Below are 15262 nucleotides of genomic sequence, written 5' to 3' on the forward strand. Positions count from 1 at the left end.
AGAAACAGAAAGAAGAGAAAGATCCAGAGCCCAGCTGGTCAGATGAACCTGGGAGGATGAACTCTGCCATGGAGGAGAAGTACTCTGCAGCTGTCCTTGTCTGTGAGAAGCAGAGATTTGAAAGAAGAGAGACTGAGAAACACAGAAGGCTACACATCATGATAGTGAAGGAGATAGAAAGGGAAGAAAAGAGAAACCTTTACTTGGCACTAACCATGGGAAAGGCACTATTTTAACTCCTGGGTTGATACTATAAATATCCATATTTCACAGATAAAGACTCTGGGTCTAGTAATTTACACAAAGTCCCAATGCTACTGAGTTGCAGCAACAGAAGAATGCAAACTGTCTGACTTCTAACTTTGAGCAGGACACAGCAGGTCAGGCAGTCACTTACCTCTCCACTTTGGAGTCACAGCACTACTGCCTACCATCCATATCTTTCACAGAGACACAAATGGCCCTAGGGAAAGCAGGGGAGACTTTGGAGCTCAGACCTCTCTGCTTCTGCACATTCAGGATCAAAACCTCCAGTTTGGGGGCCAGCGCTGTGGCGCAGCAGGTTAACACCCTGGCCTGAAGCGCCAGCATCCCATATGGGCACTGGTTCTCATCCCAGCTGCTCCACTTCTAATCCAGCTCTCCGCTATGTCCTGGGAAAGCAGTAGAAGATGGCCTCTACACCCACGTGGGAAACCCGCAAGAAGCTCCTGGCTTCTGGCTTCAGATTGGCACAGCTCCAGCCATTGAGGTCATCTGGGGTGTGAACCAGCGGATGGAAGATCTCTCTTCCTCTATCTCTACCTCTCTCCATAACTCTGTCTTTCAAATAAATAAAACAGATCTTTAAAAAAAAAATTATGTCTGATTGTAGCTTTGCCTCGAGTCACCTTTGAGCTTTCAGGAATGGGATTTTCTCCTTTCCTTAAATTTAAGATAATAGGAAGCCAAAGAGTTTTTATTCTGGATAGAGATCTCAGTGCACTAGTTCTAGAGAATACTGAAGGACCATTACCCACAAACCACTTTTCCCCAAGGAAAGATAAATGCTCATTTACATCATTGATAATTCTTCATGTGGCTTTTAATAAATCTGTTCTTTCATGTTACATCTTTATAAGCAGAATCAAGAGCAGATATGGGGGGGGGGGAGGATCTTGTTATCTTGTACTGAGCACTCACTGTGTACCAAACACAGAATCTGACTGCCCCCAACCCCATACAGACATCAAAGATCCAAAAGTAATGTACAAATGGTTTTGCCACAGTTATTACTCATAACAGCCTCATAGATTGGATCTGTAACTGTCCTGATTCCATTCTTGAGTCAATCTTTGGTGTTCCCCAGTCCACTATGCAGAGTCTCTTTTTATTATTATTATTTTCTGACGGGCAGAGTGGACAGTGAGAGAGAGAGAGACAGAGAGAAAGGTCTTCCTTTGCCGTTGGTTCACCCTCCAATGGCCACCGCGGCCGGCACGCTGCAGCCAGCGCACCGCGCTGATCCAATGGCAGGAGCCAGGTGCTTCTCCTGGTCTCCCATGGGGTGCAGGGCCCAAGCACTTGGGCCATCCTCCACTGCACTCCCGGGCCACAGCAGAGAGCTGGCCTGGAAGAGGGGCAACCGGGACAGAATCCGGTGCCCCGACAGGGACTAGAATCCGGGGTGTGGGCGCCGCAAGGCGGAGGATTAGCCTATTGAGCCGCGGCACCGGCCTCTATGCAGAGTCTTAATCACAGGCTCTCCCACCACCTTGGGAGTGATAGTGGTGTTCTGGAAGCATCATTTTTACTGACAAGGACCTCAAGAGACTACTCAAATACAAAAACAAGGAATTCTAAAGACATATGAAAGGTGTCAGAGCCAAGAAAGGTCAAATTAAGGGATGTCAGCAATGACCCAAAAGAGCCTTCAAAGTGTTGCTCAATAAGAACAATTTTCTGTGAAGCCTATGGGTCTTCAGATATTAATACAGTGTTGTGGGAAAGACACCCAGCTAGACTTAATCCACTGTCTTTTTTTTTTTAATTTTTTTTTTGACAGGCAGAGTGGACAGTGAGAGAGAAACAGAGAGAAAGGTCTTCCTTTGCCGTTGGTTCACCCTCCAATGGCCACCGCAGCTGGTGCACTGCGGCCGGCGCACTGCGCTGATCCGATGGCAGGAGCCAGGTGCCTCTCCTGGTCTCCCATGGGGTGCAGGGCCCAAGCACTTGGGCCATCCTCCACTGCACTCCCGGGCCACAGCAGAGAGCTGGCTTGGAAGAGGGGCAACCAGGACAGAATCCGGCGCCCCGACCGGGACTAGAACCCGGTGTGCCGGCACCTCAAGGTAGAGGATTAACCTAGTGAGCCGCAGCACCGGCCTAATCCACTGTCTTGTCTCCACCCATCAAAGAGTTCAAGGAGGAGATATAGATCAAGATGAGCAGGAAAGCAAGACTTATTTAAAGGGAAAGAGAGAGTATCACTCGAAAATGTGGGCAACCTCATTGAGGAGAACTGCAATTTACAAGATCTGGGGTCCCCATTTTACAGGCGAGGGGTGATGTCCAGAGCAGGCCTTGATTAAATATTCAAATCAGGTGGGTTTTGGATGGAATTTGTGTCTTGCCCATTTCCATACCCTGTTTCGGAAATCTTGGCAGTGTCCTAGTGTCTGGTGCACAATGGGGAGTGAGCCTCAGGTGCTTGATGGAAGTGAGTGTGTGGGAACTGCAGCCATGTTAGATATTTCTAGCCAGCACAATTCAGTTTTCAAGGAGAGGGTGGGGTTTTTGCTGCTGCACAGGGGGCTGCAACACCTGTGAGGGCAGTCCTCCTCTTCTCCTTGTTACCTTCCTGCCTACATCAAGAGCATCCCTCTAAGTCATCACATTTATCTCCCTCACGTGAAACACAGTACCTTGAACCAGATTACAGGCTCTAAGTGAGAAAATGCTGAATGAAGTAACAGAATAGAACATAAGAGATCTGGCTGAGAATTTAGGCAATCACGAGTCACACAATGTAGGTTATTGACAGAGATTAACACTAAGATTAATAAACCTTTGAATAGCAACTTGCATTCCAAACTGCTTACCAGGGCTGTATTTTTTAAAATATGTTTAAGGTAAAGAATTTCAATAAATTAGTCTATATTCGGAGAAATTTCAGCTTCAGTTAGCAAACGGGTCAGAGTTAAGGGCTAGAGTCCTCTAGGAGAGGTTGTAGATTCATAACACAAAAGGGCAGAAGTCCACCTTCCCCAAGGCAAACCCAACTAAAACCACTGTAGCCAGATCTGTGTGTGTTGGTGCTGTCCCAGTGAATGGCTTACACTTAGAACTGTCCACATCCCAAAGCGTTTCTAACGAATCTTAACCTCTAGTCTCTATCCCACTGCACAAAGTTACAAATGGAGAAAAACAGTTCGTTAAAACAAGCCCATGAGGCAATCTCTCCCTGAGATCTAAGTGCAAGGGAGACTTTGGAGGTGCACTGGATGCTCCAAAGGGATTTTGTCTGTTACTTTAGAGACAGTTGCCATGGCAACTTCATTTCCAGACACATTCTTAAGCAGAGCTTCTCTAAAGCCACGTTGCCTGATGACTTGTTCCAGTACAACGAGCAAAAAAAAAAAAAAAATTATTTTGATTTCTTCCCATTTGGTGCAGTACTGTCAACTTCCAAAACTCTGAATGTTTGAAAAATGGCTTCTTACTTGTATTTATTTCTGATTTAAACTATGCATTATACATATAACATTATGGAGGATGTGGAAATTTACACAGAATAAAATTGCTGGGACTGGTGCTGTAGTGCAGTGGGTTAAGCCACTGCCTGAGATGCCAATATCCCATATGAGCACTGGTTCAAGTCCTGGCTGCTTCTGACCTAGATCCCCGCTAAAACATGGCCAAAGAGAGAAGACATGACTATTGAATGGTCTTCATTAAAATAGTTTCAATTAGTGCCTGGGAAGGTAGACAGGTTAATCTATCAGTAGTCATTGACAGTGCATTAGCAGTCTGCATGATATTTAATGTTAAATTAATTTTAATAAGGATACATACAGAAGAATGTAATATAACAGGTCATGCACATAAAAGGCATGATCCATGCCAGAGAGAGTCTAATAGCGGTATATCCCATTTTGGCTTGTCTTCCCACCTCTTCTGCATATTTCACATTTACCAAGGTTCAGCTCTTAACCTTCCATGCTTTTTCTGTTTCCTTAAAATTGTGTTGAGCTCATGTGTTTCATGGCTTCAACAATCCCTCTCTACAGATGACTCCAAAACTTGGGTTGTTGTTCTCAAACGTCTTTTAAGCCCCTTTCCTGTATATCCAATACATTTTCTGGATATTATCCAAAAAAAAGCTGGTCTAGGGTCATCCTTGAACTTGAGTACAAAGATGAACACATCTGTTTTCCCCAAAAGTAGATGTCCTCTCTTTACTTGGGATAATCAGGAGCGAGGAAGTAGGATGCATCAAGTTGTTTTAAGTCCTGTTTTTCCTGTGACAGTTCCAGTGTATGCTTATCATCTCAGAAAAATTACTAACAACTCCCATTTCACTCTGAATGGTGTCCTCATTGAATACAAGTTCAGAGCATGAGCTTTGGAATCTGGAAGACCTCAGCACAAAGCTGTCTCGGCCATATACTAACTCTCTGGTCTTGGGAAATTTGTTTCACCTTTCTATGAGTTTCTAATTTTTTATTGCAAAATGATAAATAAATAACTAAAATTTAAATGATTATTTTAATGAATAAATGATGTATTTTCTAGCAAAAGAAGACACAAAAAGCAGTTATGAACTATTATTCATATTAGCATACAAATGACAATATATGTATTAAGTATATTACTCTTATTTTTAATTTTTATTAAATAAATTAAATATATTCCTTATTAGAATAATAATAATAGCTATACCTTTGGATAAAAGTAGTTTCAGGAACTGGACAGGAAGATGTTGAAGGGAGGGAAATCAGTTCAAAGGTTTTAGACAAGCAGTAGAAACAGAAAATGAGGAACAGTGAAATTATTGATGATATGATTGGAAACAAAGTAGGATTTACTATCCGTGGTTTTTATATGGGTCTAGGTATCTTAATCTGAAGTCCAGATTCTTTTGCCCCCACAGAGTTAAGAATTCAAGGTGAGGGCTGGCGCCATATCTCATTCGGTTAATCCTCCGCCTGCGGCGCCGGCATCCCATATGGGTGCCGGGTTCTAGTCCCAGTTGCTCCTCTTCCAGTCCATCTCTCTTCTGTGGCCTGGGAGGGCAGTGGAGGATGGCCCAAGTGCTTGGGCCTCTGCACCTGTGTGGGAGACCGGGAGGAAGCACCTGGCTCCTGGCTTCATATCAGCGCAGTGCCAGCCATGGTGGCCATTTGGGGAGTGAACCAACGGAAGGAAGACCTTTCTCTCTGTCTCTCTCCCTCACTGTCTATAACAATACCTGTCAAATAAAAAAAAAAACATAAATCAAGGTGGAGGCTTTTATGTATCGTGTACAAGTAAGAGCAGAATTTATTTAAAGGAGAAAGAGAAAACATAAATTCACACATCAGTGTGGGTCACCCCCATGGAGAGATACCTCTCTTGAGTGGGCCAGAGAGTTGTCTATAAGGAGAGAAAGTGAGAGGAGGAGATACAAGAAGGCTCTCCAAGAATAGTCAAGAGCAAAAGAGGACCTCTTCCCCATGATCAGTTTCTTCTATGAAGTAGGAGTTGTGCTGTATTTGAATAAATAGAGTGTGGTCTTGGCCATGTGCAAAGCTTTCTGGGATTTTTATGTTCCCTTACATGGGGTTTAACCTCCATGTGGCTTTCACGATGTCTCCTTCCTGATACCGGATGAGACACAAGTGCATCCTTCAAATATAGGCATATCAGACTGACAGGTAAAGGAATAAAGTTAAAATAGAGGGCTGGCAAAAAGCCCAGTTCATTTATTTCTGTATAACTCCCTGCCTAGTTCCCCACCACCACCCCTATCAGTTTGAGAGAGAACAGCAGAGAAGCATAAATAAAACTTGGTTACATTTTCAAACTCAGGGAAAAAGCACAGGATTAGAGGAATGGGGAAATAATATTGGATACACAGGAAAGGAGCTTAAAAGAGGTTTGAGAGCTAAAACCCAAGTTTTGGAGTCATCCACAGACAGGGATTGTTGAAGCCATGAAACAAATGAGTTCACCACAAGTTAAAGAAACAGAAAAAGCAGGAACAGTTAAGAGCTGAACCTTGGAAAATGTGAAATCTGCAGGAACAGAGGGGAAGAAGAGCCAAAGTGGGAGCTACCTCTATTAGACTCTGGTAAAAAGATAAATATTGGAAAAAAGTCATGAAATTTTGCAAGAACCTCCAAATGAGAAAAAATCGAACATCAGTGCCTGGGTGAGAGACATACAATTACAAATTGGGGAAACATCTGAACAGAGGTGATTACAGAAAATTTGGGGAATTGTTTCAAGAAGAAGAGTTTAAAGATAGAATAATCAAGGACAACCATTGAAACTCGAAAATGCCAATAAATACATAATGAGGGAGGAAATTAAATAGGGGAAATGTCAAAGAAAAGGCAGGTGTAGCAACGGAAAGTAAGAATTTGAGATAAACCTGGAATTAAATCCCATCTATATTCATTTCCTTGGTAAACCTAAATTACTTAACCTAATTAAAACAGTGCTCCATCTTAAAAAAAAATGGGAAAATAATACCAAATCTGTGGGTGTTGGTGAGGATTGAACTACTGAGAGCAAGAGTGTACGATTTACGTAAACATGGGCACAGGAACACAGGCAGAAATTCTAGAACAGGTGCTGGCAAAGAAAAGAAACTAAGGGGCAGAAATTCCAGCACATTCTTTAGCTAAAGAGTTGTCAAGTAACTTAAAACTCTCCAAAACTTAACTATTTTTCTTAAAGGACTTACAGTTGGGGAAATGCTAATTAGTAGAGCAGAGTTGTGCTAATTAACACAAAAATATTGTAAAATCTTTTGCATACAAGGAGGGTATAAAGGGTACAAAAAAGTCAAGCCTGTGTTAGAAAGTACTGTGTGTATGGGATTAATCAGGACAACCTTTAAAAAATACTTCCAAGTGTAATATCTGGGAAGATCCATGGTTTGATGAATAGAAAGGGAGGTTATTCTTTTTTTTTCCTTTTCGACAGGCAGAGTTAGACAGAGAGAGAGAGAGAGACAGAGAGGAAGGTCTTCCTTTTCCGTTGGTTTACCCCTCAAATGGCCGCTATGGCTGGCACGCTGCGGCCAGCGCACCGCACCAATCCAAAGCCAGGAGCCAGGTGCTTCCTCCTGGTCTCCCATGTGGGTGTAGGGCCCAAGCACTTGGGCCATCCTCCACTGCATTCCCGGGCCACAGCAGAGAGCTGGACTGGAAGAGGAGCAACCGGGACAGAGTCCAGCGCCCTAACCAGGACTAGAACCCGGTGCCAGGGCCACAGGCAGAGGATTAGCCTGGTGAGCCACAGCACCGGCCGGGAGATTATTCTAAGTGTAATGAAGATATCTTAATTGAACAATGATTAAATTGAATCCAATGCTTTATACAAGGATACTTCAAAACGTTCCTGGAAAATGGAATTAAAAGATAACGTTATTAAGGTGCAGACAAAAAAAAAAAAAAAAACCTATGCATAGCTTTTTTCATAGTTCACATTTTTCTTAAACTTCTGAAGGACCAGGGTCAGTGCTATGGTGCGGCAGATTAAGGCGCCATTAGCTGTTCCTACATCCCAAGCAGGAGCAGGTTCAAATCCCACTGCTCCACTTCTGATCCAGCTCCCCGCTATTGCGCCTGGTAAAGCAGTGGAAGACGGCCTAATTGCTTGGGCCTATGCACCCATGTGGGAGACCTGGAGGAAGCTCCTGACTTCTGGCTTTGGCCTGGCCCAACCCAGGCCATTTCAGCTATTTGGGGAGTGAAGAAGCAGATGGAAGACCACTCCCCCTCTTTCTTCCTCCCTCTCTCTGTAATTATGTCTTATAAATAAATAACTTAAAATGTTTTGAAGTACCCTCATATGTGTAAAGAAACTAAGCAATGTAAAGACAGAAATTTAGTAAATTCTTCTTGTTGGATAGAAACTCCTCTATAATGCTAGTTCCATTATGGAAGAGGCTATCTGCAATTTCTGAAGATTTCTGGAATAGAAAGCCACACCCTATATCAGTGATGTGTTCCAGCATTTTATAAATCTTTCCCTAGGAATCTTATGCCTGATCACTAACTTAAAACCAAAGGCGGAGCCAGTGCCGCACCTGGCTCCTGGCTTCAGATTGGCGCAGTTCTGGCTGTTGTGGCCATTTGGAGAGTGAACCAACAGAAGGAAGACCTTTCTCTCTGTCTCTCTCTCTCACTGTCTGTAACTCTGCCTGTCAAATAAATAAATAATCATTAAAAAAAAAAAAAAAGGCAGGGTCATGTTCTAAATGAGCTTCTAGGCTTGGAAGCCCAAAATATAGCTCCAGTCATCTAGTACTGAAGACACTATTCAGTTGTCTTTGCCCAGAAACCCCTCCTCTATGAAAGGAAAATAAAACCTGTCTTAAATGTACCACAGTATCTTGAACAAACAAACCAGATGGTTGAGCTCCATGAACACTTTGCAGGCCTGTCACTTGACACAGGTGACAGCTAATTCTTTCCTAAGTTCCTCAATATCCTCTCCTTTCACAGCACAGCACCTTTCCATCCTCCACTTCTGGCCACTTCTCCTTCAAAAACTGAGGACTGATACTCCACAGGCTCCACCCTTAGCCTTCTTCCTACGGCATCCTGTCTACTCTCTGAGATGTTTTGTTCACTCATGCCTTGTATTACCCTCTGCTGGTAACTCCTGAATCTGTGTTTTTATCCTCATCTGAACCCATCAGACATCTAAATTCAGCACATTAAAAAGTGACATTAAGCCTGGCGCCGCGGCTCAACAGGCTAATCCTCTGCCTGCGGCACCGGCACCCCGGGTTCTAGTCCAGGTCGGGGTGTCAGATTCTGTCCCGGTCGCTCCTCTTCCTGTCCAGCTCTCTGCTGTGGCCCGGGAGTGCAGTGGAGGATGGCCTGGGTCCTGGGCCCTGTGCCTGCATGGGAGACCAGGAGAAGCACCTGGCTCCTGGCTTCAGATCAGCACGGTGCGCCAGCCACAATGTGCAGGCCCGCAGCGGCCATTGGAGGGTGAACCAACGGCCAAAGGAAGACCTTTCTCTCTATCTCTCTCTCTCACTGTCCACTCTGCCTGTCAAAAAAAAAGTGACATCACTACATTTCTTCAAAGACTCTCTTCTCCTCTCGTATTTCTTGTCTTAATGAATGACACTGTTTTCCCAGATGCTGAATCACCTGTAGCAAAGCCAAACTGACTCTAACTTTTAAAGGAGTCAGGCCAGTTCCTTGAAAATTAATTCACTGAAGCTAGTTTACCAACAGGCCAATTTACCAAACCAAATTCACTGAACAGGCAATTTGCAAATCTTCATTGTTCCTTTAAACAATTTATTTTTGTAAGTTCTACATGAATATTTTAGAAAAATTACAGAATACTTGTTAACATAAATCAGGATATAAAAACCAAACATATTCCTACCACCCATAAATAACCACTGTTCAGATCTGAGTGCATAATGAATGTCAGATTGTATATACTACCTTGAAATATTTTTAGACTCTCTATTATTGGCATCTTTTCATGTCAAATGAGCTTTAACAGCATTACTCTGAATGGTTTCATGATATCTTTTCAATGGAATTACCATCATTTAGCATGTCAGGTCCTTCTTGGCATTTTATTATGTCCAGTATTCACTACAGTCAACACCACTGAGATGAATGTGCTTTTTGGAAGCATATTTATTTATTTTCTGAGGATAAATTCCTAGGAGTTAAACTGCTATATCTAAAGATAGTGTCTTTAATGAGAGTGTCTTTAATGAGATTTCTGAAATGTTCTCACAAAATTCCTTTCAATTATACTCTTTCCAGCACTATACCTATATGAGTATATCTTTTTCTTTTTTCTTTTCTAGTGTTTCCTAACATCTTAAGCTAACTTGATGCTTCAAATGCCATCATAGTTTTTTAATTTATATTTCTTTGATTACAACATATGTTGAGCTTCAAGGATTTATTTTTATGTTTTTTGCCCTTGACTATTTATATGTCATATCTTACTTTTTAAATCCATTTCAGTCAGGTATAATTGAAATTAAAAAAAATTAACTCAATTATTGTGTACAGTTTAACATTTTTTGACAAATGTGTGCATCCATGCAATCATCACTGAGTCAAAATCTATGACATTTTTATTACTTTAAAAAGTTCTCTAGTATAAGAAATGACAGCAGGAACCTGAAATGTCTGCCATAGGAAATGTACCAAGAGACCTGTCATGTTCTCTTTTTGTCGTTGCACTGTTGGGTGGGCTTAGCAGTTGGAACATTAACAAACTGATTGTGCAAACTACTTTGTATGAAGAGTCTAAACACTCATAATGCGGCAGCTTAAAGTGTATACATATGCACTAAGTTTCATAACATATATTCTCATGTATGTTAGTGTACAATCTCTTGTTATCAAAATTGATCATTCACATATGGACTATGTTACTTAAAATGTGTGCATTTTTACTGAAAATGTTTTCAAAGGAAGGCATCCACTGAGAGCTAATTGCCACTAACCTCAGCCTACCACCATCCTTGGAAATGTATCTTCCAAGTGCCATCCATCATCAGTGGAACAAGTGTCGGGAGTTTGTTTATATTTCTGGTAGCAATAGTAGGTTACATGGAGCCATCAGACCTCTTTCTGTCCTTCTTGTGATTAATGGCATGTGATTGTAAAACAGAGAGCTGGGGTTGGCAGATGGGCTAGAGAAGAATTGCCTTTACTTTAAAATGTATGTGGTCCCATAATGATTGTGATCTCATTCTGTAATCAATTGAGGTAGTTCCAATAAAGTGAAGCAGGTTTCAAAAAAATAAAATAAAATAAAAAGTTCTCTAGTATAAGAAATGACCTGTCTACCTTTAGTCCTGCAAACTGATGCCTGATTTCAGAAACTGTATTTTCTTTTTGTCCATTTTATAATTTTATAAAAATGCTATCCAATATATACACTTTTGTGTCAAGCTCCTTTTTTAGTCAGCATAGCATTTTTTAAAGATTGATTGATTGATTGATTGATTTTAGAAAGCTTTTATTTAATGAAAACAGATTTCATAGATACAGCTTTAGGAATATAGTGGTTCTTCCTCCCATTCTCGCCCTCCCACACCCACTCCTGTCCCACCTCCTACTCCCTCTCTCATCCTTCTTCATTAAGATTCATTTTAAATTATCTTTATATACAGAAAACCAACTCTATACTAAGAAAGATTTCCATAGTTTGCACCCACACAGACACACAAAGTATAAAGTACTGTATGAAGACAAATTTTATCATTCTCATAGCACAACTCATTAAGGACAGAGGTCCTACATGGGGAGTAAGTGCACAGTGACTCCTATTGTTGATTTAACAACTGACACTCTTATTTATGACATTAGTGATAACCTGAGGTTCTTGTCATGAGCTGCCAAGGCTATGGAAGCCTTTTGAGTTCACAAACTCTGTCAGTATATAGACAAGGCCATAAGCAAAGTGGAAGGTCTCTCCTCATTTAAAAGAAAAGTACATCTTTCTTTGATGGCCACTTCTTTCCACTGGGGTCTCACTCACAGAGATCCTTCATGTAGATCATTTTTTGCCACAGTGTCTTGGCTTTCCACCAGCATAACATTTTGAGATACATTCGTGTTACTGACTGTACCTATATTTCATTCTTCTTTATTGCTGAGTAGTATTCCATCATATGGATATCATAAACAAGGTAGAGGCTATTTGTCACTTGAAAACCAATACTTGAGAGACAAGAGTTCATGCATGGAAATCAGGTTTATTCTGGATGCTGGTGGTCTTGAGGAGATGATGGACATATTTGTCATCAAGGCCATCTCTGGTTCTCAAGTTAGCAAGAAAGTATTCGAAGAAATTCAAAACGAAAGGTAAAAGGGAGTGGAAAAGAACAAGCGGGACAAACTACAGGACCAACTGCACACTGAGGCCAGGTACTAAGGATTGGTGAGAGTCACAGCAGTTATTAGCCCACATTTATGTATCAAATCCTTTACCATGCTGACTGGGGCCACATTACTCTGCAACTTCAGCCAGATATTTCAAGACCAGTTTCTGGAACTCTCAAGCAATACTTATTTATCTGTTAAGTTAAAAACAAGCTTAATTAGTCACAAAGTCAGCAGTTAGCTGAAATAGAGTCACCCAAACTGTGGCTACATTATGGATATCCTATAATGTATTTATTCTCTCACAAACTGGATTATTTCTAACTTAGCAATAATATAAATAAAGCTGCTTTCAATTTCTATACATGAGTTTTGCCATATATATATATATATATATATATATATATATATGCTTCCATTTCACTTGGGTAAAACTTGAATGAAATTGCTGAGTCATATTAAAAATGCAATTTTAATTTTACAAAAACATGTCAAAGGAGGCCTCTTCCACAGAGAAGAACAAAAACAGCAGACATATGACTGCATTTTGAAGTGAGTAGCTGAGAGAGAGCACCGGAACTCAGCAAGAATGAGACAGGAACACTGTTAAGGCAGAGACTTGTGATTGAGCAAGCAGGAGAAACAAATCACACAGACGACCTTGACCAGACCAGGGGACTCCTCCATGAGCAAGAAAGGGTGAGCAGGTGGGTCCCAGTGGATCCCATGAGGGCAGATGTTGGCAACCCCTAGCCACAGGACAGTTACGGGAACTGCCTGCAGCAAATTGGTGCATACATCAGGAGTTAATTTCTTTTCTTTGTTATTATCTATTATGTAAATATTAAAGAATATTTTGCTAATCCACTTTCCTAATGATACACATTTGGATTATTTACAAGTTTGATGAAAATAAAGCTGCCGCGAGTAATCTGGTACAAGGCGTTTTGTGGACCTGTTCATTGCTAGTACAAAAATAAACAGTAGACTTCGTAAATTAACTGTGCATACTGTGACTTTTAAAAAGTTTTGCATTGGGGTCGGCGCCGCGGCTCAATAGGCTAATCCTCCACCTGCAGCGCCAGCATCCCGGGTTCTAGTCCCAGTCGGGGCGCCGGAGTCTGTCCTGGTTTCTCCTCTTCCAGTCCAGCTCTCTGCTGTGGCCCGGGAAGGCAGTGGAGGGTGGCCCAAGTGCTTGGGCCCTGCACCCGGATGGGAGACCAGGAGAAGCACCTGGCTCCTGGCTTCGGATCAGCACGGCCATTGCGGGGTGAACCAACGGCAAAAAGGAAGACCTTTCTCTCTGTCTCTCTCTCTCTCTCACTGTCCACTCTGCCTGTCAAAAAAAAAAAAAGTTTTGTATTGGGATCAGTGTTGTTGCATAGCAGGTAAAACTACCACCCGTGATGCCAGCATCCCAAGCAGGCACTGGTTCCTCTTTCACTACTCCACTTCTGATACAGCTAACTGCTAATGACCTGAGAAAAGCATCAGAAGATGGCCCAACTGTTTGTGTGCCTGCCACCCACGTAAGAGACCCAGAAGAAGTTCTTGGCTTCAGCATGGCCCAGCCCCAGGCTTTGTTGGCCACCTGGGGAGTGAACCAACAGATAAAAGATCTCCCTTCTCCTCCTCCTGCTCCTCTTCCTGCTCCTCCTCCTCCTCCTCCCTTTTCTCCTTCTCCTTCCTCTGTAACTCTGCAGGGATTTCAAATTTGTTTTTGCATCACAATAAACTTATCTTTTAATTCTATTTTTCTACAACATTTTGAAGGACGCTTATAAATTCTTGCTAATCTTTTGTCTACTTGTTCTATAAATTAGTGAGACAAGAGTTAAATATTCAACTATAATTGCATATTTGCCTATTTCTTATTTCAATGCTGTCATTATTTACTTCATGTATTTGAAGTTTCATTATTAAGCAAAAACACTTTCAAGATTATTATATATTTTGATTAATTGATCCTTTTATTATTATCAAATAGCATCATTGATCTCTGCAAAGATCTGAAATTGACTTTATCAAAAATTAATGTAGCCAATGTTGCTTCCTTATGATTAATGCTTAAATCGTATATCATTTTTATTATTTTACTTTTAAGAAATCTAGATAGCATATGGTTGTGTTTTCCTTTGTTTCTGTCTTTTCATTGTAACATTTACAACATTTACACTCAAAGTAATTTTAGATATTGTTAGTTAAATCTACCATCTTGCTATTTGTTAGTTTGCAGCACTTTGTATTCCTTCCATCAGCTTAGTAAATATACCTCTTTATTTTTCAAGACTTCTATCATGCTTAGCATAACTGTATCCAATTTCCAGAGTGATTAAGAGACTTACAAATGTCTACTTCCATTTCATTCATTATCTTCTATACTATTGGTGCAGTACATTTTATTTTGACATATATTATAAACTTCACATTGTTACAGAAATCCGAGGTGGGAAGACTCCCTTTGTTCAAACGGGCACCAGAGACAGTGGAGGACTGAAGTAGTTTATTACACCAGTGGGCTCAGCTGGAATCATGTCCCGAGACCTGAGAGACAATCCCAAGTTTCTTACAGTATTTATAGGTTCATCAGCATCATACCTTAGCTGTTACAGCATTGGTGGGTTTAAATTGCAGCCTACATGACTTAGGACCACACTTCCAGTGGTCAGTGGGCCTGGTGTGTTTGTAGAAGAGATACCAGGGGCAGATTTATTAGGACAGATTTATGACTGGAGTTCACAGAAGCAGAACTTAGGACTTCTTCCCTCCATAGACAAGATCACAGTGGACAGCTACTTCACTAATTAATTGTGAGCAGCCACTCTTTCAAGGTCTATGATGGGAGGAGGGGTCTGCTTTTCTTTCTTTGTCTCTGGTTGTGGCCATATTTCTTCTACAACATTACATCATCATAATCTTGGCTATAAACAGTTATCTTCTTTTTGGTTGTTTTCATGATACTTTGTTTTTGTGTAATATTAATACAAACAGAACAGATTCAATGTAGTTCACAGATACAATTCTAACAATATAATGATAATCCCTTCTTCCCTTTCTTCCCTTCCTATCCTTTCCTCTCTCCCTCTCCCTTTCTTGCTTTCTTTCTCTTTTTCTTTCTCCCTTTCTTTCCTTCTTTTTTAGTTTTTGAGATCATATATTTTAATTAACATTACAGTCAAAGGATTAAT

The sequence above is a fragment of the Lepus europaeus genome, chromosome 7 (genome assembly GCF_033115175.1).
Source record: "Lepus europaeus isolate LE1 chromosome 7, mLepTim1.pri, whole genome shotgun sequence".
In the NCBI taxonomy this organism is placed as follows: Eukaryota; Metazoa; Chordata; class Mammalia; order Lagomorpha; family Leporidae; genus Lepus; species Lepus europaeus.